The 25,216-nt window shown below is 39.8% G+C and overlaps 1 protein-coding gene across 6 annotated transcripts in view; it reads right to left on the bottom strand.

The window, feature by feature from the left end:
• The window catches only part of SORBS2 (sorbin and SH3 domain containing 2), a 248,739-nt gene that overhangs the window by 96,882 nt on the left and 126,641 nt on the right, over nucleotides 1-25,216 (bottom strand). The window contains exon 1 of one of the 6 annotated variants that reach the window (XM_037398463.1): nucleotides 3,760-3,871. The exons of 4 other annotated variants lie outside the window; for them this stretch is intronic. The gene's annotated coding sequence lies outside the window, so the exon portion shown is untranslated. Of the gene's footprint in view, nucleotides 1-3,759; nucleotides 3,872-25,216 lie in introns of those variants that run through there. One more of the 6 variants, XM_037398482.1, reaches the window with a different exon arrangement.

Raw genomic sequence — 25,216 nt, 5'->3', positions numbered from 1 at the left:
ATAACTGGGAGCACAGTTAAAATCACATAATTAAGAACTGCTAATACTAGCTATGTGTACCTGCAAACTGAATTGCAAAGTTCTAGAAGTTTGGTAAATTTTTGAAGATTGGATGCTTGTCTTTCTCTCGCCCTCTCAATTCTTAATTGTCCACCAGCACATCTAAGACTTCTGCTTCCGAGCTCATCCTTTGCTGATCCTAGAGCAAGTCAGAAAACCGTATAACACTGAAACTCAGAAAGGTTAAGCAGAGTGGTATAGGAAAAATTACGAGAGAAAGCATACAAAAAGGCTTAGTCTTCACAGCAACGTGGGGAGAAAACTTTTAAATTGGGAGAAAAGTGACAATACTTGACAAAAACAGCCAGAAAGAGAACAAAGAAGCACATGAGAAACCTGAATAATACTGTCTGATATCTGCGGGGCTGACAAATGACTCAAAGGCAAATGTGAATCTACAAAGCAACGCAGAGTGCACTTAAGAACATGAAGTAAAAAATATATTAGTTCTTTGCCGTATGCTTTTGATACAATTGCACCCGGAAATTATACCAAACTGTCAATGCATTTTATTAAAACATATTGCAGAAATTTCTATTACTGATAGTTATGTGGCAATTTTAATTCCAAAGGCAGACTATCCTAGCGTTCTTGGTTCTAATCATGAAGCAGGAGTCACTAAGACAACCTGGAAAACTTGGGGAAAAAAAAACCACCCTAAAAATATCAGCCTTTGAAAGGGAAATGGCATCTGCTTATACAGTAGAGAGAGACTATCAGGCCCTTGACTGATGATTACCAAATCCTGCTGCTGAAAACCACTCACGGGAAGCGCCCCATCTCCTCAGAACTGCCCAGTGATCCGCTAAGTAAAAAAGATCAGGAAAACAAAGGATATCGATGTTACTGTTTGCTGCAATTTAAGATCTGTTTGTAGAGTACACTATTAAACTCTACTTCATGAAACGGGTGCACTATTAAACATATTAAATTTATAGCCATTCTCATGGCTTCACATGCCAATCTAGTCACTCATAACTCTACAAGAATCAGCATTGGACTTGTTTATTTTTATGAGTTCAAACCATTTCCCTTTAACTTTTCAGTGACATTTCAAGGGCAGAACTGAACTATTTTTTCATGCAGTCTTACATACTCCAAGGCTTCTTTAGGCCAGGTGCCATATGGTATAGCAGATTATCCCCTGTAATAGGGCATTAACATGTGGTTTCTACACCTGGCTCTGCCATTGATTTTCAACAGATCATTTCACATCGTGAGTTCAGCTTCCTCTTACCCTTCCTGTCACTTCTGGAAAGGGACTGCCTCTGCTCAGCTGTTTCCAGAGACACACCATGGTAGGATCCTAGTCTCTGCTAACATGTACCCCTTCCTCAATGGCTGAAGGCTGCTTTGTACTAATACCAATAAACATTGATTCCTCATATTTCAGTTGCTGGCAAGAGAGACTGTTTAACCAGAGAGCATGAGTTCCAGATATTTGCAATGGTGGTCAAGGAAATAACAAAGAACACTAGTATATTATAGAAAGATTTTTTTAAAAATGTTGATCAAATGCAAAGGAAATGCCTGAAGTTTCATTATACCTGCTCACCCTTTTCTTCATTGCATGAATAGCAGCTGCCAAGAGAAGACATTAATGAGTTGATAATAAAATCACTGAAAGATTCTACAACCACAAAACTGTGCTAGAATTATTAAAATAAAACTTGTTCTAAGCACATTTTAAAACTAATACTTCCCAAGATTATTAATATTACATTTCTTTAGGTAAGAATTCCTCTAACCATTACCTACATAGTATATGGTTTCTGCTACAGAAATTATCATCCCTATAACCATACAACTATCTATTAGAATTTATACAAATTGTATTTTCTGCCTGTAAGTAGCATTCATTTCTCTAAGAGCTACATTTACAATTACCAGATAAAACTTCATTAATCAGAGGATTGATGTTCCCTGTTTTCTAAAGGAATTACAGATACTATGTTCTTACTGATGGGGTAAAATAGTAAATCATTTGGTTAAGTATGTTAATCACTAATCATGCTATTCCATTGCCCCTCACTCAGTTAATGATTTTATATGCACCTATCTGAACATACCATTCCAATATTTGATTTTCTTCCAGTGTGGGCATAAAGCAGCAACTCTTACCCCTTGTAAGTCTCCCTCCTCTTAAGTGAGAAAGAAATCACTCAATGCATTGGTTTAGCATTCTAGAAAGCGAAGGTCAAAGACAAGATCATCCTTTATCAATGTCAGATTGCCTCTTCTCAGTTCTGACTGTATAATAACAATGCATTGAATAATAGATAATTCTATGAGTCATATCATATATTCATAACAACCTCAAGAACATTTAAATGGAATTCTCATTCAGCTTAAAGAGGACATAATTGCTCTGACCACACACATTCTGCAAAATTAAAAGACCTGTCTCTAAGGAACACTTCCATATCTTTTTTTGAACCTAGCATAACCCTCAGCATTTCTTTGTGAGAAAACATGCTCGGGGAAAACACGTACAGAAAGTGCCTGTACATGTACACAAATACTCGCATGCCTGTTATCTTTCACCTGCAATCTACACATACATGTAACTTTTAACAAACTACAGTTAAAGAATTTTAATAGTGTAACATAAAACTGTTGATTGCTTTAGAAAAAAAAACAAACAAAAAACCCCACCACAATTAATTTGCCTGTGTACAGAAAGAATGATGTTCTTCCTGTAAGGAGCTATGCCATGTTTGACCACTACTCAGCACACAGCCTTGACCCCTTATCTGTAACTGTTGGTCTTCCTCAAGGTTTGCCTTAAACATTGATCATTGTAACAGGTATGCACGTCAAACAAATTAACTTTGGGTCAGAAAACTACTGTACCCTCACTGAAGTGAGACAGACTGGAGATAAAGATCTCGGTAACTTTGGGTAGCTGAACTGGAGATACTGGGGGTCCAACTGGTCAGAAGACTTTGAACATTAATAGTGCTCATCAAACTCCCCCTTCGTTGCAACTGTGGCCACGCACACTTTGCATTTTCACAGCTGAGAGGTTTGTGCCAGGCATGCAGCCAACACAGAACAAAGTCAGCCATCACCTGAGAGGCAGCTGGGTGCCCGCACGGCTCTGCCAAGCGTGGCCCTGCAGCGCAACGTGCGCAGCTCATGCAGCCACCCCACGTGGGAGCTTCCCTGCTCCCCCACAACAATGCACAACACCCACCACCCCAGCAACAGAGCAGCAGGGGCACAAACCAGGATGAGCACCCCATCTCCTACTTCTTTCCCTACTACCAAAGCAAACTACATCAGCAAATGGAAGAAGGATCCTGAAAAGTCTACTTACTGACTCTGCTCCCTACCCAAACCTACTCCCACATCTCAGGGGGAGATCCAGCTTGTGCTCTGGATGAGGCCGCTGATTTGAGGAAACAGCTGGATATAAAACTATTGAAATAACTGCCTCCGCACAGAGGGGACAAACTGAAGCAGCAAAGACAGCTTTTACTGGCGCTAGTGTAATACTTTCTCATGTCACCTTCTAGATTTTCTTTCCTTCTGAAAGGAAGGGGAAATACCTGGAGTCTCATTACCTGCCACCACAGGGGCACCCAAATCACTTTTCTGGAGTCACTAGACAAGCCCCCACCGTTCCGTCTGTGGAGGTCCAGCCGCTGCAGTAAGCTCTCAGCTCGCAGCCCCTTATTCCTTCCCAGCCAGTCTTACCTTTGTTTAACTCACTTCAACCACAGTTTTTCTGCCGCTACCCTCCAAACCAGACTCTCCCTTCCCCTGCCAGAGGCAATTTGTCACAGTCTACTGCTCTTATTCCCTCGATCTCAGAGCCAGGCAGCCTTTTCCTCTGCGAAGATTGGTCTATAGTGGGTCTGAAAGAATAGCAAACACCATCACCTTATTTTCAGCTTGCTCTTGCATTCATCGCAGTAGCGACTACATGAATAGTCCCACTCATTCGCTATACGACCCTGGCACTCAGAAGCATTCAAGTACTCAATTTTGATTTTCCACTCACACGCAATGGGAATGGATTTTGAGATACCCTGCTTTTGCCAAATCTCTACTGAGCACCTGCAAACAGATTTTTCAGTGGTGCAGTTTTTGTAACTGGAGGCAAAAGTCACACCCCTAAAACAAAGCTGTGTTAAAAGTTTATAACTGTATTCCACCCACCAAGTCCAAACCTTGCTAAACTATAGGTGACTACAATTTTTAATGTGGGCAAAATGATTACATCATAGAATTATGACCTCTAGCTTTTGACAAGAAACTTGAAACAGGTTCTTAAAAAAAGAAACTATGAATGACTTCATTAATAATCAGTACTGTAAGTCCACTCCAGCTAGTTTACAGAGGTTAATAATGCAGTTCTAAAAACTTGCTGCAGTATTTTGAAGTTTTAAGACAAAGCTCGTTTCCTTAGTATCACAGTATGTTGCCTGTTTTGCTTTCTAAACCACCTAGTGAAATTTTGCCAAGGGTACATCCCCAGGAGTGCTGACACCAGCAGGAATCCTTAATTGACTGAGTCGGTTTAGTACTGGTCCCAAATGAAATGTTACTTCCAGGTTATCAGAATGGTTTAAATGTACCTGCAGCAGCCCCAGTTCTAACACCACCACAAGTGCTATTCAGGGCTCGCTGTTCTGCATTGTAAGCATCACTCAACTAATTCATGGAGTGCTCGAACATGAGATGGTATCTGTTTCATGAAACTGTGTGGATCAGTTACATGCCTTGCTGAAATACCAGCTATTCATCAAGCACAGTGTGAATAACAAAAAGAGGATAGATAACATAAGGGAGCACAACAGAATATTTTCCTTCATGAACTACCCCTAATTCACTTAATATAATTATTAAAATTATGTCCTCAGCTTAACCTCATATACTTAATATCTCAATACTGTTTTTACAGCATTAAGTTTTTTGTTTTTTAATTGGCAACAGTGTCATTCCCTTAGCAGATGTTCTCAGTTCCAACACAATTACAGTTTTACAACTGCAATCACCTACCATACAGTGCACTGCAGTGTATAATTTTAAAAGCCACTGTTACTTGCTCATTAAACTCCTCAGCTATGTAAAGCACAACTGATTTCAACTGTATGCCAATCCACACTCACGTGACAAGGAGACAGACTCCAACTTTAACACATGTATTTCACATGAACGTGTTTAAGCTAACATGGTGGCACACAGATTTTCTTTAGAAACATTCAGAAAAGGAAAATACCGATGAGGTAAATGACATTCCGTGATTTTAATTAATACCCTGGTTGTTATGTGGCGTAACAAGTTACAGTAATTTTCCCTCTGAAGAGCTATTTCAAGTAACTTGAAAAATTAAAATTTAACTGTAAACAAATCTCACTATTAAAAAAATAGAGAGACTGAGAAGGATGGGCAAGTCCTACCTTTCTGTTGCTTTTACCCCCAGCTATCTGAAAATCAGAAATTTTAAACAGGATTCAGATCTTCCTTATACTGATCAGTGAGGGGAACAGTGTTGCTTCAATATTGTCATGGCAGCCTGTCACCTCCTCCTTTCAGCTTAGCCATATAAAAAATCATGAGATTTTTGCCAGGAAGAAGTGTCGGGATGCTCTGGCAGTACTTGGATTGCACAGCAGCTTTCTGGGGTGCTTCTCAGCACTCGTAAATCACAACAGCTCTCATGCTGAAGCAGCAGTCCAGTGATCCTCACAATAGAGTAGAGCATCTTTAGAGTTTCCAATTCCAGACTTTTCTGCAGACAGAAAAGTAATGCCAAGATCTGCAGATGTAATTGGTAAATTTTTTATTATCTTGCAAATAGTGGTTCTATATAGGAGGCTGGTAAATTTTTAACCACCTTTTAAAAAGGGCTATAGGCATGAAAACAGGGTAATGTGGAACTCATCAGGAAGTTCTACTTCTGCTTTTTTAAGATTTTTGTATTTAATAGTCTGTCTCATAGCAACGTTGTTCAGAACTTTGTAATTTTACAATAATTTAATTCCAAAAATACATTTTTTAACATGATTTGCATTTAAAAATGCATGAAATGAATTCATATGAAACAATAAAACAGAACTCTCTATCCGTATGGCTGACGGATAGAGAAGTAAACTTCTCCTTTCTTAAAGGACCAAACCGATCGCTCAACATTTAAAAGACCAATATTAAATCGCTTTTAAGGAATTCAGAGTAGCTTAAGCTATTTATATTTCACCTGAACTTTCTGAAGAAAAGAGGGTTTAAAACTACACTGCACATATTTTTAAAATACATCTTTTTCCTCCAGTAAAGAAATCATGCTAAATAGTAGTCTTGAAGTTTCCTGAAGTCATGAAATGGCTATCTGTGAAAAGCTGTCAAATTAGTAAAGTTAATGAACTGAAAACACAATTGCTTTTTCATTCCTTACAGCAGTTGCTGGTGCTGCTTACTAAACACAGCATACAAGAATCTAGAAGCTTGAAAACAAGGAATTTTTAAACCATAAAAAGCTATTTTAATATCTCTGCAAAGCCGTCACCTTACAATTAGTCCCAGGTGATGCAAACACTTCATCTGAAGATCAATAACATTTGAGGTAGTAAGATATTATTTCCCATATTTAAATAAAATGGAATCAGAGCACTTCCAATCAAAAAATGAGCCAATTCTGAGTCTATGCACATGCAAAGCATAGTATATAGGAACAAACTAATTTTTTTAAAGAAATTTTTGACCAAGACAGATTAATGTTCTGATTACCTTCTCCAATAATTAAAAATTAACTGATCTACTTGAGAAACTAACAGTTTTAGAGAACAAATTAGCTGTATTATCGCTGATGCGTGTCTAGTTGTTTCTTCCTAGACTCTTGCTGAAATTCTCTACTTCCCTTCTTTCAGTGCTATAATCCTTTTCATACTCAGTTTTCACTAACGCCTCTAACCTCTATCTCGCTTTCCTGACATCCTCGCTTTTGAAGAGTGATTGCAGATAATTTTTCTCCCCTCCACTTGTTCTGAGTTGAGCACTTCCTAAATAAAAGTCCTCTCATCTCAAAGGTATGGCTGTGAACATCTCTCTGCTTTCTGATATTTTGTATATGATTTCATCCCATTCTGCCCTACCCCTTGGAAGCCTCCCTCTCTTACTCAACATCCATTTCTTAAGTATCACCTCTATTACTAAAGAATGGACACTTCTTGTTTATAAGTTTATTGCTAATAAACACTATGTGCATCTCTTTGGAATCTTGATGAGGTCAGAACTGTCATCCAAGGCCACTGTTTCATAGAAAAATGCTGTTTCACAGGAAAAAAATATTGCAAAGAAGAGTAGCAATTTTGGAAAATGGTTTTGTGTGTAAGTTGAAAGGTTGAAAAATTGTTGAGGTCCTGTTTTGACACACACACACACCCCCCAAATGACACGCTTGATTTTTAGGCTAGTCTAATATTTGTTTAGAAATGTCCTGGTTTCAACTGGGATAAAGTTAATTTTCTTCTCAGTAGCTGGTGCAGTGCTGTGTTTTGGATTTAGTGCGAGAACAATGTTGAAGCACACTGATGTTTTTAGTTGTTACTGGGTGATGTTTATACCAAGTCAAGGACTTTTCGGTTTCTCAGGCCCTGCCAGCGAGAGGGCTGGGGGGGCACGGGAAGCTGGGAGGGGACAGCCAGGACAGCCGATCTGAACTAGCCACAGAGCTAACCCATACCATGGGATGTCAAACTGCGTATATAAACTGGCGGTGGGTGCAGGGGGGTTGCCTGGGGCTGCTGATCACTGCCTGGGGACCCGCTGGGCATCAGTCAGCAGGCAGTGAGCAGTGGCGCTGTGCATCACTTGTTTTCTTTTATTCCTTCCCTTTGGATTTCGTTTCTCTCCCCTTCTCCCTCCTTTTCATTATAACTGTTACTATCATTATTGTTGGGGTTTTTTTTTTGTTGTTGTTGTTTTATTTCAGTTATTAAATTGTTCTTATCTCAACTGTTTGAGTTTTACTTACCTTTCCAATTGTCCTCCCCATCACTCTGGATGAGGGGGGAGTGAACAAGCGGCTGCATGGTACTCTGTTACTGGCTGGGGTTAAACCACGACCAGAAACAAGTTAGTTTACAGTAAATTGTCTCAGAATAGCAACACAAACTAAGTGTTTGAAAAAAATTGTCTTAATCTGCTCTTTCCATTCACAGAAATTTGACACTGACATTCAGGTTTTGATTTGCTTAGGAAGTCAGGAAGACTTCCTGAAATTTTGAAACAATTCCTGTAAAGCAAAGTAACAATTTCCCATGCAGCTCCCCTCACCTCTGTAGCTTTGCCCTATGAATCACCTCCATTTAAATACTGCACAGCAACAGCACCTTGCCTTCAAGCATATTTTAATGTAGCGTTAGTTACCTTGAAGAAACCAAAAAAGGCAAACACCAGATTGAAGATAAGCTCTGCGTTTTTCTACTACTCGAATCTGCTCCACACCTCTTATTTATAGTAATTTCTGCCTCCTTGAAACCAGCTGCTTCAGATTGTTTCTTACATCATGCTTCATTTTTAAACACCTACACTGCTTCTACCTGTGTTATTGTTTTGAATATTTTTTTAAAATATAGCATAATAATGAAACTCATTAGTTGCTTGGGGAAGGGACACCTGCTTTCTATGCATTTTGTAACTCATTTGTGTTCTGTCACACTGTTTTCAGTGTAATTATTTTATTATTTTTTACTAGAGAGACATGTCCTCACTACTTCACAGAATAATGCAAAACTGGCTGTCTCAACACAACCACTACAATGAAAGACAGTGCAACAGATAAATAATTCTTACTAGAAATTTTTATATTGGACAGTAAGCCAATGCTAATACCACAAAACGGTGAGTATTTTGAAAATCAACACTGTCACTCTGAACTAAGAGGGAAAACAAAGGAGAATACATGCATTCTTAGTTTGCTTTGACAACTGCCATCAAATTTGATCTACTAGTCATACTGTAATGTAAAAGCATACACATGTAAAAGCAAACACCACTGCAGCATAAAATTCTTACTGTGGTCTGAGGCCTTGGAATTTTAAAACATTTATTCCATCTTATTGAAGACATTAGAATATGCATCAGATAAAGAGAATAATACTTCCATATTTTGCAATTGGTCAAAATTGTGTTACACACAAACATCTTGCATACTAAATTGGACCACAGATCTGAAAAAATATGAAAAATGGTAAAAACTGAGCAGAGGATAATAATCTGTTCCAAATTTACATAAACCATAAGTAAATATTTGAAAATGAAACCATCAGCAGCTATTAAAAATGACTGTCTAGATGCAAAACCTGCTATAAGGGGCTCCTAAGCTACTGATAACGGGAAGTTCAGAGGAAATACTGGTGACAGGAACACTTCAGCTTCCTCTTACGCCTACCTAAACCACCTGCTCCTAAACAAAGTCACAGACATGGTATGTGATTACATGGAATCGATTGAAAGCACTAGCATTCTTGTTGTGCATACATTGATGCTTCTTTGGTGTTCAGTCCTACACCTTCCTCACAATGGAAAGGGTGTAAAAGTTTGCATTTCTTTCTACCCTTCAACATTCCAGGATGGAAGCAAGCTGTTGCACTGCAGTGGTAACAGATGATGAATTTGGGTTTATGCTATTAATGGGGGTGGGGGAAGGGATGACTGGAAGTCGTATTAAGTTCTCAGTTTTTTCTCAATGGTCTCCTCCTTTGCCTTTTCATTGTAAGCTTCTCTTGATCCTAGGTGAAATACAGCTGGAGGAGAGATCCCCCTAATAGACTAAAGAACTGATACACATTAACTTCAGCAAGGATCATACATACTGAATATACACACTGCCCTTGAAAAGATGCAGCAGCGAATCAGCGAAACTTAGGGTTCTCTCCTTCGCAATAAGTAAATGATGACAACAACAGCCAGACTACCTAGGACCTATGATAATGGGAAGCAGCCATTCTCAAGAATGACTACGCCAAAAAAACGTTCTCTAGTTATCAGGTCAGTGAATTTACTGTACATCCCCAGCTTTCAGAAAGTGAAACAGTCCATCAATTAAAAAAAGGGCACAAACCCAAGTTTTACGTGAATTGTTTTAGTGAAAACAGTCTTTATAGAAACAAATTCGTCCTCTTCCTAATGCTAGCATTTATTTAGTACCAATCCAAGATGTTTGGATTTATTATTCATTCTCCCAGTAAGAAAGCCTGCAATTCTCAAACAAAAGTCACATGCTAGAACACTCCATCACTAGACATGGTAGCAAGTGTGGCTACACCCTTTGTAGCTTAGAGGAAAGCTGTAAACTGGATCCGTGCTCTAGTGCAGGACTGCTCCGTACAGTCTTCGGCTGAGTGACATCAGCATAAACAAAAAGCAGAGTGGAAGATAAGGCCTTATGAATACATCAGAAATGAATTATTAACTAAGGCCATGCCATCCAAAACCCACTGAATTTTCATGAAGCGTACAAACTCTGAAACAGCAAATGCTTCTGAGTATTAAGTGAACCAGCACTGTAGGTTTCAAGAATGATTATCTGCTCCCTTGTGCCCTTGGCACTCCTTTTTTATATTGAATAACTTATTGTCTTTCATGGCCTCAGTGCTGGTTGGCAAATACAATTCATCCTTCCGCTCCATCCAGCATCTTTACACTGGATGATTTGCTTCAGTTCAGTAGATTTTAGAAGTACTAATACCAGCTGAAGCTATGACCTAGTTAATGAGCAAGAAAGACACAAATGCATACCTCAGTCACATCCTCCATCACAATTAAGTGGCTGTAGAAGGCCACTATTATGTACCCCATTTCTAGTATCAGGCAAACCTTTTCTAAATGTGTGCACTTGGACAAAAGCTGTCCACGCATGCATAAAACCTCTTCATTTCCATTAGCATATAGAACTAAATGCTGCAAGTGTAGATCCCTCCAAGGACAAACCTTACACTTAGGGTAAGCATGCAGCACCAAGTCCTCTCCTTTTCTGCTAAAAATGTAAGGAAACTGTGCCTAAACTTGATGGCCTCAGAAGTTTTGCACAAGAGTAGTGTATCAGCCTAATTTAGATGGTACCCAATCAACGATTAAATGAACTAAGAGTAAAAAGTGAGTCATCAGAGTTAATACATGCCTATTTGGATAATGTAAGCAATAAGAAAAAGTCCTACCCCAAACTAAAATAAACTATTTTCTTTAACACCTCCAACTTTTTCTTTGTCCTCTAGTCACAGCTCTTTTCTCTATCTTCTAGTCTTGGAAACAGTGAAGAATGCAAATACTTCCTGCTATTTCCTCTGCTGTTACAAAACAGCACAGTTCAGCTGAGGTCAACGGTGCCCCTTTGCTCTAGTTTAGGATCCAACCCTTAATCATCGCACATTTATTGAAAAAAAACACCTTTCAGACAAAAAAAGTCCTGTGTAAACAGACATTATGTGCTATAGAATTTCTTTCACTACTTACAACACTGAACATAACACAGGCTTTCTTGTTTCGTTCATTTAAGCCTTAACAGACTATGGAAATAAAAAACTACACCTATACATTAACGTCACCTATGAGTACCCACTGAACTACACGGCTACACTTAATGTTCTTGGGTAAATCACCATTTGTAGTGGCCTGTCAACGTTAATGGAGAACGATATATATTGTTGTATCACCCCACAGCAAATGGAAGGCGACAGACTACCTTTCTGCCTACAGAAAGCAGACATAGGATGTACATCTGATATTTTCAATGCTGCCGTGTGAGGACTTGCTGCAGAAGCACCACAAAGCAGATACAAGCTGTTCAGTGACTCCGAAAAAATTTTTGGGTTTTGTCATTTCAGGTAAGTCATGATTTTGGATTGTGATTAATATACATACAACAAGGGACCAGAATTTCTCTTAAAATTTTCATACACAAAGCATAGTCAGTGATTTAAGACAAGTTCTGTATTATTTTTTATGCAAAAGTCTCTGAAGTATCACCTTATTATGAATTTCAAGTCACCTGTGTCAAAAATGTTGCAACTATCAACCACTATCAGAGAGCAATTTTGTCACCTTTTTCCTCCTATGGATCAATTAAGTTTTTAGTATAGTTTACAAGAGCAAAATACATTGTACATATATCAATGATTATCAAAGTCATTGAATTTTTCTCATACTGGCTTAATCATTTCCCATCACAGTCACCAGTATGTTTCCATACTGCCAAGTGTATCTAATGGCTTCCCAACTTGCCAACACAGACACAGCCTGATTCACAGACAAAGCATTTTTGTTTGTGCTATCTCAAAGCAAAAAAACCTATCACTCCCTCTTCCCTGCTGAGTATGTAATTCCACAAATTAAGATTCACATTCTAAAAAAGCAAATGGTGCAGTTTTTAACTGAATGCAGTGAGCACAGTTGTATTAGTAGATACTTGAAACAGATGAGCAAGGCTCCTGCACTGGTTCACTCCTTCAGCTTGTGTTCTGAAAACCTAACTGTGCCAGCTTAAGAACGTCATCTGTACTCCTAATAAACTCTTTTTTTAAAAAAAGAGAATTCACTCTTTTTAAGAGCTAACCATTATTAGCATATCTATAAATCTGAACCAGGTCTTGAGGACTTCAGTAGTAAAAACATTATTTTACTGAAGTAACCAAGATTGATCTTGTCACCTGTTAAATAAACATCACCGCACATACAAGTAAAAAGCACTTTTTTTTTCTAAAAAAACCCCAAGCCTTGTTCCCAGACATGGGAGGATGAAGAACCCTCCCCTCCAGTGATATCAGTCTCTTATGTCTGAGAATTTTTGTACTAAATATGAGCTGATAAGCTATTTAAGAAAGCTGCTATGTCAAAAAGCCTCAAAACACCTACCAAGCTAGAGGACTCTAAGAAACCCGAGATGTAGAGTCACAGAAAAGGAGTCCTACGTTTGTCAAAACAATGCTTTAAGGTTTTTTTTATAAGAAGTTACATACCACAGGACTTCAAATTTCTAATTCATCCCCAGAGTGGCAAGAAGGTTATCAAACCACCTGTTGCTTTCTCCAAGAATGCTAGGCTAGGTGAATAAAACCCTAAATTATAGTGAATTACCACACTCCAATGCCTCTCAGCTAACTATGTTTATCAACTATTTCATTTCACACAGTTTTGCATGTATGACTCATACACGAAGAGGATGGGCATCAACACCAGTAAGTCACACTGTTTTCAGCCCCTACCATTTGGCTGCTGTAGAACATTTTGCAAGCCGCTGTCCCACAGAGAGCAGACTTCCTTAAAGTATGGCAGCAGGAAACAAATCTGGGTGTAGCTGGACAGGCACTCATTGTTTTGAGCTTCCACTGGATGCAGAGTTCGGAAGGCATTCAGAGGTCAGAGCTGTCACAGCATCCCCTTAGCTGAGCCACGCTACCCTACGGCACGTCCGTTTCATCTTTGCAGCTCATGTAGCTGCTTCCAGGCAGACAGACATGGGAAGTGTTTAATAACAGAGCAGGCAGGCAGTGGTTTTACAAGAGTCATTTTCTCTGTGATGCTTTTGATAAGACTTTTTAAAAGGCATTTGAGAGAAGCCTGGAAAATTCTTCCCAGGGGAAAAAAGTGGTAATTTTGAGACATGAAGAACTAACTTACAGTAGCCACAAGGGACAATGTGGAGCACATGCTAATGAACTTTTTTACTATATTAATTTAGACTGCTAAGGCTTCCTTTAAACAAATCATCTATAAAGGATCTCAAAGTAAATTAACCATATGGTTTTAGGTACTGGACTGCACCTCAGGGTACTGGACACATTTCTCAACAAATAATCAATATGAATTCTGGTAATGTCATTTTGTTAAATATTTGAAACAAAGTATTTTGCAAGGGAGTAAGAAAAATGCTTGCCAGAAATTTTGTATTGAACTATCTGGAATTTCATGTACATTTGGCACAAAAAGACAGGTTACCAATCTTATAAGTTTGGCTCTTTATTAAAAAAAAATAAACATTCCTTGAAACTAAGTCCAGCTGGTTTTTTATGGGCCATTAGGCACCTTGGCAATAGTACCAAATAAATTCAAGTTTGTGGAGGTCACCAACCTTCAGAAATTGCTGTAACAGTGGAGGGACCCCTCAAATGCTGGAGGAATAGGCTGACAGGAACCTCATGAAATTCAATAGTGTCCTGCATGAGGGGTGAAATAACTCCATGCAGCACATACAGCCTCAGGAGCAGCTCTGCAAAACAGGATCTGGGATCCATGGTGGACATCAAGCTGAACGTAAGCCAGCTGCATGCCTTTAGAGCAACGAGGGTTACCTGCATATAAGCTACACTAGCAAGAACATCACAAGCAGGTCAAGGGAAGTGGTCATTTTCCTCGTATAATGTCCTGGTAAGGCCACACCTGCAGTACTCCATTGAATTTTGACCATCCCAGTACTAGCTGGATACTGAAAAAGCAGAGTGAGTCCAGCAGAGCCTGGACTAACAAGCTCTGGGCATGGCACACAAAACACATGCAGAAAGGCTGAAGGAGCTGTGGATGTTCAGTCTGGAAAAGACAACGCCCAGGGGTTCCAACTGCTGTCTTCAGTCACTTACAGAAGAGCTGAGAGAACACAAGAGCCAGATTTCTTCTTGGAAAGACCAGTGAAAGAAGAAGGCGCAACAGACACATTGCAACAGATGTGCTTATGAATCCTATGCTTGGAAAAATTGAGCTTCACAAGAGCAGTCAAGCGCTGGAACAGGCCCAGCCATGCAGTCTCCATCCTAACAGGCAAAGCTGAGCCACACAAAGTCTCATGCAACCTGATCTAACTTCAAGATTAGCCATGCTTTGTGCAGGAGATTAGACTACATGATCTCCAGAGATACCACATGACCTAATTTATTCTAAGTTTGATGTGATCCTCTTCATGGTTCTAATGTAATATGCTACTACCGTGAGTGTTTCACCTTTTCTTTAAGACACGGAGTCCAAAAAGAATTTTATTTTATTAAATACAAAGAAGACAACCCATTAAAGTACAATAGTGAAATATTTTTACTGTTGGCCTCAACCTCAGTTTTAGATGCATGATTGTAAGTGTATCAGCCAGTACCCTAAGTGCATATAGGTCAGTTTCGATTATTCTTCAGCTCTCTTCACAGAGCAAAACCTTTTGAAAAAAACACTTGAGTTCAGCAGCCACTAAGTGAACTTCCCTGACACCTTCTGAGTAGTCTTTTGAAATCATGGGGCTTGGGGAGGATCAGCAATGAGACATACTAGTAGAAATTACAGGTTGGGCCTGCAGCCACATTTTAACTCTTACACACATTCCATCTTTGTGCTTTGGAAATACAGGTGGGCAACCTGTCTGAGCTCCAGACGTTCCAGAGTGTCAGGTTTGAATAGGATTGACCTGCACATTGACAGAAAATGTGCAGGGGTTAAACACAAGGGTGGCTCTTTTGCTTTGTATAAAGACAAAGATAAAGACAGACTGCAGGAGAGGAGGAAGCAGCATAAAATCACCTTGATCTCACCAAGAAAATGGCAGTCAGAAATAAACAAGCTTGGGAAGAAGAATGGATTTAGCCATTCCCTAGAGCATCCTGAGCAACTGCACTGTGTATCATCAACAGAGTGAGAAAGAACATTGCAGACATAAGGGAGAACTGCATTTTCTGTAGCTCAGCTTTAGAATATAACTTCCAGGTTTCACCTACAATAAACTGTACTGGGATATGCTTATAGTGGGTTGACAGAAAATTTTAATATGCAGAAGCTCATATTCAGCACAAGCTTAAGTCTACTAAAAGATGGTGATTATTTTTTTTAGAGCTGTTTTTCCATTAGCCAACAGAAGTTCCTACAGAGATGCCAATGAAAAATCATGAAACAAAACACTCAAAATCTGTGATTACAGACTATCTTTTTTATAAATGATTACTGCCTTCTGCCACCATATACAATCCTGCCTGGACCAACCTGACAATTACAGAAATTTTAGTATTCCAGCCTTTATGACAGAAAGGCCATATATTCAAGATATATCCAATCAAGAGTAAATTCAGAAAGATTCCCATTCTCCCCTGTAAAGATACATGCATTGGCCATACTTGCACATTAGCAAAATAGCTTTTGAGACTCATGTTCAACAGCTATTGCTAATTTATTACCTACCAAAGCCACCACATCATATAAACAGCTCACAGTGCAAGCAGTAACCCAGAAAGGCAAATGGCTGGGCATGTAACAACTGTCTTAGCTAGCCTTTTGCTATACACTTTCACTGAGCATTTGTGATGAAAGGAGCTTGGATAATTTTTGTCAGTGACTATTTTCTCAGTTTCTTAATATAAGTAACAAAAAAACCAGCAACCACCCACCCACAGGCTGGTGGCTGAAAACAGATACAAGGCTTGAGTGAAGGCAAAACATGACTAAAACACAAGGCTGAACTTTTTCCTCTTCATCTCATTAAACATATCTAAACCACTTATTAACTACGTAGCTAATTTTTGTCTCGCTTTTAAAAAAGGCCATTAAGCCTGTTTTCAAGAGGTGGAAATCACGTTTTTTCAATCTGCTAAGACAATGTTCCAGTTAAGATTAATGGAAGACTAAAAACACATCACAGGTCATCACATACATTTGAAAGCGGCAAAGACAAAACAGGTAGTTTAACTATGTTTCCCTTTCCTCAATAGAACTGTCAACTGCTTTGACTCACAGTTCCTCTATCCACCAGCTGGGACCAGTTTGCTCATTGACGTCTGACCCCATTTGTTTTTTTCCTGGGACCTATTTGCTGCCATATGTTCAGCCTTTACATTTGCATCCTTCTGTTGTGATTTATCTCTTTTCTGAGAGAGAAAAAAAAATAACATTCAAAATCTTCCCGACATCTCTATTTTTACGTTGATACCAAGCTATCTAAAAATTGGTGGAAGAGCCAACTACTGCAAGGAACTACATTCCAAGATGTGAAAGTGATACATACATATATTTTAATTTGCTTCTTAAGTCATAATGGTTACTCAAGCACCTTCTTAGAATTTTCAAAAGCTCATGAACATGAATGACATCTAGAAGGAAAGGCACCTTTAGAACATCCCATTGTGCGGCTGTTTACACCTTCAGCTGATTACACTGTCTTGAAATAGTAGTTGCTGTACATTTACAGCATTTCAAACTAAACTTTTGTGAAATCTCAAGTCTACTACAGGAGACTATCAGTTGTTCTCCCCAGTTTTATTATGCTCTTGGGCTGTCTTCTGGTCTCCCTAACATGCACAGAATCATACTTGACACACATGCACGGACAGATGTGCAGGGCCATGCATGTGTCAGGAATAAACAGCTGTCAGTCACTCCTTGTGCAAGAACCAGGACTTCCAAAGTCCAGAGGCTGCCTTTCTGATTTACCAACCCCAGCCCAAGGAGAACAGTACTATGAATGTATCTTGTAATTCTTGTATGGGCCAGAGATAGGAAAACCATCTACCTCTGTGTGGTGGGTTGACCCTGGCTGGATGTCAGGTGCCCACCAAAGCTGCCCTATCATTCCCCTCCTCAGGTGGACAGGGGAGAGAAAAAATAAAGAAGGGCTCGTGGGCTGAGATAAGAAGAGGGAGAGATCACTCAGCAATTATTGTCATGGGCAAAACAGACTCAGCTTAAGGAAATTAATCCATTACCATTCAAATCAGAGTAGGACAATGAGAAATAAACCCAAAACCCAAATGCTCCTTCCCCCACCCCTCCCTTCTTCCTGGGCTTAACTTCACTCTCTACCTCCTCCCCACCAGCGGCACAGGAGAAGGGGGAATGGGGGTTGTGGTCAGTTCATCACACATTGTCTCTGCCTCTCCTTCCTCCTCAGGGGCAGGACTCCTCACACTCTCACCCTGCTTCAGTGCGAGGTCCCTCCGTGGGAGCCAGCATGAGTCCTTCCCACAGGCTACAGCTCTTCACAAACCCCTCCAGCGTGGGTCCCTTCCATAGGGTTCAGTCCTTCAGCCACAGACTGCTGCAGCATGGGTCCCCTGCAGGGTCACAAGCCCTGCCAGAAAACCTGCCCTGGTGAGGGCTCTTCTCTCCACAGGTCCTGCCAGGAGCCTGCTGCAGCACGGGCTTCCCAGCGGGTCACAGCCTCCTTCGGGCATCCACCTGCTCTGGTGTGGGGTTGGGCCGCAGGCGGGTACCTGCTCCACCGTTAACCTCCCCACGGGCCGCAGGCGGGTACCTGCTCCACCGTTAACCTCCCCGGGCCGCAGGCGGGTACCTGCTCCACCGTTAACCTCCCCACAGGCCGCAGGCGGGTACCTGCTCCACCAATAACCCCCATGGGCTGCAGGGGCACAGCCTGCCTCACCGTGGGCTTCACCACAGGCTGTGGGGGAATCTCTGCTCCAGCACCTGGACACCTCCTGGCCCTCCTTCCTCACTGACCTGGCGGTCTGCAAGGCTCTTGCTCTCACATATCTCACTCCTCTACTCAGCTACAATTTGTTGTGCAGGTTTTTTTCCCCTTTCTCAACTATATTACCCCAGAGGCACTGCCACTGTCACTGATGGGCTCAGCCTTGGCCAGCAGCAGGTCTGTCTTAGAGCCGGCTGGCACTGGCTCCGTCAGACATAGGGGAAGTTCCTAGCAGACTCTCACAGAAGCCACCCCTATAGCCCCCTCTGCTACCAAAACCTTGCCATGCAAACCCACTACACTTTGCTGGGTCCAATTTGCAACAACTATTTGGCTGAGAATCGATACAACACCACATCACCTGTATTTTGGTTTTCTCTTTCAGTCCTTGAAAAGCAAATTTCACTTCCATCCTACAATTCTGCTGAGCATGCTTTGAGATCGCTTGCTGTTCCTCAGTCTGAAGGTGCTTTCCTCATTAAAAAATAAAAGCTACTGTTTCAGTAAGCATGCTCCACACTCAGCAGAAAAATAGTATAAATAGCCAAAGGATGTTTCACACAATTCTTTCCAACTTCTCTCTTCCTCCTGGTAATACCCTAGCGCCATTACCATCTCACAATCACCTAAGGCTTGTAACAGTTTTTACCTGCACACACAATTTTTTTCTAATTCCCTTCATAAATAAGATACAGCTCAGTCTTTAAATTTCTTTTATGCTGACAGAAAATAACAGATTATTTCAATGTAGTCTGTACCCACTATATTGAGCTGCTGCGACTTCCCTGAAATTCACTGTACTTTTGGGTCCTATCTAAATTTCACGGTAAAAGTACCCCAGTAATCACTCCTTTGGTTGTTCTCCAAATCTGACTGAAAATGTGCAAACTCCTCTTCAATCGTTTATCCACTTTTAGTAACTCACACTGATGTTACCAGTCACAGTGATGACAACTATTTAAATTCATTTAACAGCTTCTTTCACAGTAACTGGTATTTTGTCTGTGCTGTTTTGATTTTAGTTTTGGGTTTTTGTAACCAGAGTACACTTTTCCCACCTAACACAGACACCAGCCATGTTTTCTGATCATCTCCTGTTATAAGGGCCATACCAGGGCAGACAATGCTCTCGTCCTTTGTCACTTTTTCATATAACTGAGCCCAACAGGGTGCTGGTGAAGAATTAACCTTCCCATAAATCTTATCTACAGAAAAACTAATGTTTGGAGCCTCCTGGTACGGGTAATGTATACCTAGGTTCTTTAGTTATTAACTGACTGGATGTAGGTCTGTTATACTGCAATGCAAAATATTAAATGTTTTGTCAGTATATACCGACCATTCAGTTTCACCAGGATCATCAGACCATAAAACCTGTCATAAAACTATAAGCAAGGCACCTCTGTTTTGAGTATTTCACAATTCCACAGTCACTGCCAGCATGATGAGTTCTACTACCCAGGAAAGAAAACGTTTTTTCTATTTTCAGTCTTTCTAGATCTAGATCTCAGCACCTAATTAAAAAGAATTAAAAATTTCAGCAGGCTTTTTAGGAAGGCCTTGTGCTATGCAATTATCTTTTTAATGGAATATTTTCAGCAGGGATCCCCCGTCCTTGGACTAGTCCTGTGAGTACTACAAATGCCTACTAATACTATGCGTGTCTAATTAGATGACTGTGGGTCCTATTCAGAAACATCTCCAGACTGCATACGTGCAAACCGCTTTTTGTATGTAAACAATTGTTTGGTGAGATTCATTAAACCCTTTCATTAAACTCTTTTAATCATGCATGTACTAAAAGGAAATGTTCAGATCACACTCTAGAAAGGTGTATGAAAGTCCCAATACCACAGAATTTTAAAAGTACACACTTTAAATAGAGAAGCATGTTTTGAATTTTTGCTGTCTCATGAAAGAAGAAATTAAAACAATGTAGAGGAAGGCCACAAGGCACCAGAAGCAAAATTAGTAGCCATACTAAGATACGTATGCTTACTATTTTATGGTTTGCTTTCCTTCCCAGAGTAAATACTGAGTCACAGAAAAGGTATTACATTCCAAGTACTACAGAAACTGCAGTGTCACCTGACTTTGCCTCAAATAATGGACTAATTTACAGCTATGGTAGCAATTTCCAGGCTTTTTTTGTTTCATGGCATACAAGCGCTTCACTAGACATTTTTCATAAGCAAGCACCGGCCAAGCAACGCAGTGCTTTCTGACATGCTGGCCAAAGAGAGGGGAGCTGACGGGAAAGGCAGAGAGACACTGCTCCTGCTTGTCTACCTACAGCCTGCATGGCTCAGGCAGCACAGCGCCTGGGCAGATTATGTCCTTCCAAAAGCACAGCAGCCTCAGCTGATCTTAGTGCTCTGCCTACAGTTATCTTTGCTCAAAATCCACCCTCCACTAATAGGATAGGTAGGCAAAGACGGTACTTGCGAGCTGGATGATGGAAAAGCCCGAAGCAAGTTCCCTTTCCTGTCTTAAGACCGATGATGCTGTTAACACATCTACACATGTCTATAAGCCATACCCGAAGGATGCAAAGGTCGCAAAATAACCTTTCACCTCCACAGGTTCTCAAATGAGGGCACTAGCTTCAAGGCTTCATACTAATACTGTGTCATGCTGCTGTATCACATAATGATGCCACAACTTCACAGCAACACCACAGTACTGAGCCTGTGTCTGCTCTGAAACAACAGCAACGGAGCAGTCTCCGGTCTTGCACACCCTCCGTTAGGCATCTTACAGTCCTGCTGCAGCTGCCAATTGTTCAGGTGCAACACCTGGGATTTGCACACAGAGAAAGGCCAAGGGTGAGCTTTGCTTCCAAACTGTTGAACAGAATCAGCAGCTCAAGAACTTCCTACTTGTCAATTTTAGTCTAATTAAAAAAGCTTAGAGTTAAATAATTATTCCATATGACAACAGTTTTCTGATGAGGCAATCTGCACGAAGTTGAGAAAATAAGAAAATCAAGTTGGAGAAAAACTATTGCCTTCAAATATATATTTTTTTTTTCCCCCCAAGAGCAACTGTGTTGACATATTCCCTAGTATAGACATTGCTATGGTGCATTTAGTGGACATGGATGTTGTGCATATTGTGGAGGAATTCAGTTTTCTGATTCAAAGAAAACTACCAGACCTGTAGCTGGTTTCCAGTCTTAGCCTTCTTGTTTAAAAATATTAGGGCTCTGCTTCAAAGTCCTTAATACATGCTCATACAATCCATGGTCTTCTGTGAGACCTTAGCAAATGCTTTTCTGTTTAAGGATGAGATTATTCCCAAGCTACAAGTAAGCATGCACTGGAGAAATCTGCTAGATTTAGGCCTAAGGAAAAAAACTCCTGTTAAACATATTTTGAGTACTGATTTTGCGTATTAAGAAGCAGACATTTTCTTCTTGCACACAGTTAACTGAGCACAGTTAGCTTACCTTAAAAGCAGCCTAAATGATTTTTTGGCTACTGTAGGAACTGGAAAAGCAGCTTTAACTCAGAAGTTTTGCAATGGAGCAAGTTCACAGATATTTTTATACTTTCTGCTTTGTCAAGCATTTTATACATACCATTTCCTTTCTTTAATTCATTCCAAAAACATCCACTCCAAGTATTTTTTCCATATCTAGCCACAAGATGTTGTTTCTTTTCTAAGAATAAACAATATTTCAGTTTACAAAACTGTCAGTCAAAGCTCCTTGATGTGAACATATCTTTATATAGTAAAAGCATCCAAAGCCTTCTTGTCTGGTATGTGGTTACAAAGGAGCAGCTCTATTAGATGGGAACCTATAAAGTCAGATTTCCCTACATACCTGATCGGTCACTCTTATAGAAATTTCCAGTGAAAACCACAAGGTTATTTTTCCTTTGCTTCTTTTATCTTTTTTCCTGTTTGCATTAAATAAGAACTCATTTATATCTTGGACCTCTAATACACTGCATATGGTTGCTTATGCAAAAGAATCCTGTTGATACCATACTAAATTTGCATTTCCAGCTACAGTCAGTGGATTCAGCTATGAGAATATTAAAAGTTGTAGTATCACATGAGGTGGGGTAAGGGAGCTTGCAAATTAGCTGTCAAGTTGAATGAAAAGAATAATAAGTTAAGTAGCTGGCAGCTACCATTTGATACTGCATTACTGATCACGCCTTATGGTAAAGATTAAATAATGTTAATGTTGAAAAATTGTTTTGCATGTATTGCAAAATAGAAGCAAATAAAAAAACCCTAAAACAACCCTAGTACGCCTCTGAATTCAGAAAGGTGTGTCAGTTGTGTTCTCAAAGTAATAAAAATGTTATGCATTAAAAAGTAATTTATTTTAATGCTATTAAACATTTGGCACATGGTACAGCCTAACAATTAGTTTCTAAAGCCAGACATCACGCATATTGTGGGCTATTTATGTGTTTATAGCTATCCTCTGCTGACAAACTACTACTAGTAGGTTTCAAAATGAAGTGTTTAACATACACATAGAAATAAAGGAAAATTATACCACATACTATGTAGACTCTTTTATTAGTATATTTTTGCCCAAAGGCTCTCAAACACAAACCCCTTTGCTACTGATTTACATGGTTCTGCTTCATTTCTGTCTTTATAAAGTACATTAGAGGTTGTATTTATGGTAATATGAAAAGACGACAGCAGATGTAGATGAAGGTGCCTGGCTCATTTAAAGAGCTGACAAAAAAGTAATTTTCTTCAGACCCTCCCCCCACCTTATTTCACACACAAAGTACCTGCAATACCAAGGAACTTGCAACATCAATGACAAGGTGACAAAACCTCAGGGCTGAACAGGGATGGCTTGCTAAGATTTAGTATTCTCTGCCTTTGATTAATACCAAATGCCAGATTTTGTTGATATATTCACTTTTATCCAGTCTCCTAATTTGGCCTTCCTATCTTACATTATGCATTTAAGAATCATGCTCTATAGACTCAACAGTACACTGACTGCTCTTTCAAATTAAAGGTTAGCAGTATACATTTCATGAGATTAGCAAGCATCCTGATGGCTGCAAGAACAGATCCCACCCCCCACTACTACTCCTGCCTCCCCTTTACCCTCTCCAATGGGTTAAGTAACACCACTTATAAAATATAGATGATGGAAAACCCAAGCCCTTGTGGGAACAAGACGACGGCACCCTGTGCAACATACAGTAGCTGTGAGAACAATGTACATAAATACAGCCCATTCTGCGTATTTAATATTTTTGAATTACATACAAGTATTTCACTAGCTGCTCAAAGAAGAGAGATCAAAACAGAAAGGATTGTTCCATTTTAAAAAAGGAAAACAAAAGAACTGGACAGTTTCTTCTGTGTCAGCTTTTAAAACTATGGGTGGTGGTAGTGGCTTGAGCTTTTATGTATCTTCTTTTAGTACTGCTTTCTATAACCATCAATGCTATGAATATCAGATAGGCTTGCAAGAGAAACCAAGGGGAAAAATACACAGACCACTGAAAAACTCTTGCTGAATAAATTCACATTCAGAACACAACAGCCAACAAGAGTAAACAGACAAATATTTGACTAAACTTTTACTAACATAATAGAGATGCAGTTCTGTCTCTTAATGAGACAGAGCACATGTAAGTAAATTCTCTTTAACAAGAGATGTGCGAGTGCCAACACCTGCTATCCAATTTCTTGTAGAATTCCCATGGACACCAAGCACGTAATGCAGAAACAACAGAACTAGGATACAGTCTTTAGACTGGGATTCCAATTCACCTGAAGAATCCAGACATAAAATAATTGTATTGCTTAGTCTAGTGTAACCAGCCTTCGAAGTGTATGCTTGTAACATTCAATTGCTGTGGCATAGAAACCTCAATCTAGCATCACTCCAAACTCCCAGGTTTCTAAAGTACACTACAACACAAAAGATAACCTTACCCTAAGAGCAGCATAGCTCCAACATTTTACCGAAGCACATCTTATTAGCTCAGGCATGGTGCCACGTTTGCATGTTGTCTGTCCTAGAACGTGCATAATTCTGCACTTCTTGTTCAGGTATCTGAATCCTTCTTGCATATAAACTTTTTTTTCCACAGACCCTTAAAGAATTTCAGAAATTTCAAGCCCACTCACTGTTACATCTAGGTTCCCTATAGAATACAGCAGAGGTTGGATTTCTATACTGAAGTAAATTCTGGCAGCAGGGACTTGGACCCTGGCTCTGTAACGTTTAGGAAGCAGTCTTGCCTATGTCATATCGGGAAGAATGTCTCTGGTACCACAAACAGTCAGAGCAGCAGTCTAAGAGGATAAAGCACGGAAATGCATCACAGCTAAATTGTAGAGTTCCTTTTCCCCTGCATTTACATTTTTCATTAAGATGCAGATATTCAATATCTAGCCAAATTCTTTACTAAGATTACAGAATCAAAGGCAAAGCTATGAGTTTGGACAAATGTTTTCAAAACAACCAACTCATCTTCTTGCAGTACACTACTTCTTGAAGCCAGGGAAAATTATGCATGTCGCTGCGTAGAGCAGAAACACCAGAATGTGTGGGAATGTAAACAAACTCTATTGGATGATTGCATGGATTTATAACAATGAAATTTCATCTTAGGGGTTTGAATTTGGACTCCTTAAAAAGTATAAATGAAACCACTTCGTGTTTAACAACTATATGCAATCTTCCAAGTGTAGCTGTATGTGTAGTATGACTACAGAAGCTACATGCACGCTGCAACTCTAAGCATAGAAAACATTTAAAAGTTT

The sequence above is a fragment of the Falco rusticolus genome, chromosome 1 (genome assembly GCF_015220075.1).
Source record: "Falco rusticolus isolate bFalRus1 chromosome 1, bFalRus1.pri, whole genome shotgun sequence".
Classification (NCBI taxonomy): domain Eukaryota; kingdom Metazoa; phylum Chordata; class Aves; order Falconiformes; family Falconidae; genus Falco; species Falco rusticolus.
The sequence above is the reverse complement of the archived record's forward strand: the minus strand, read 5'-3'. Positions and strand labels throughout refer to the sequence as shown.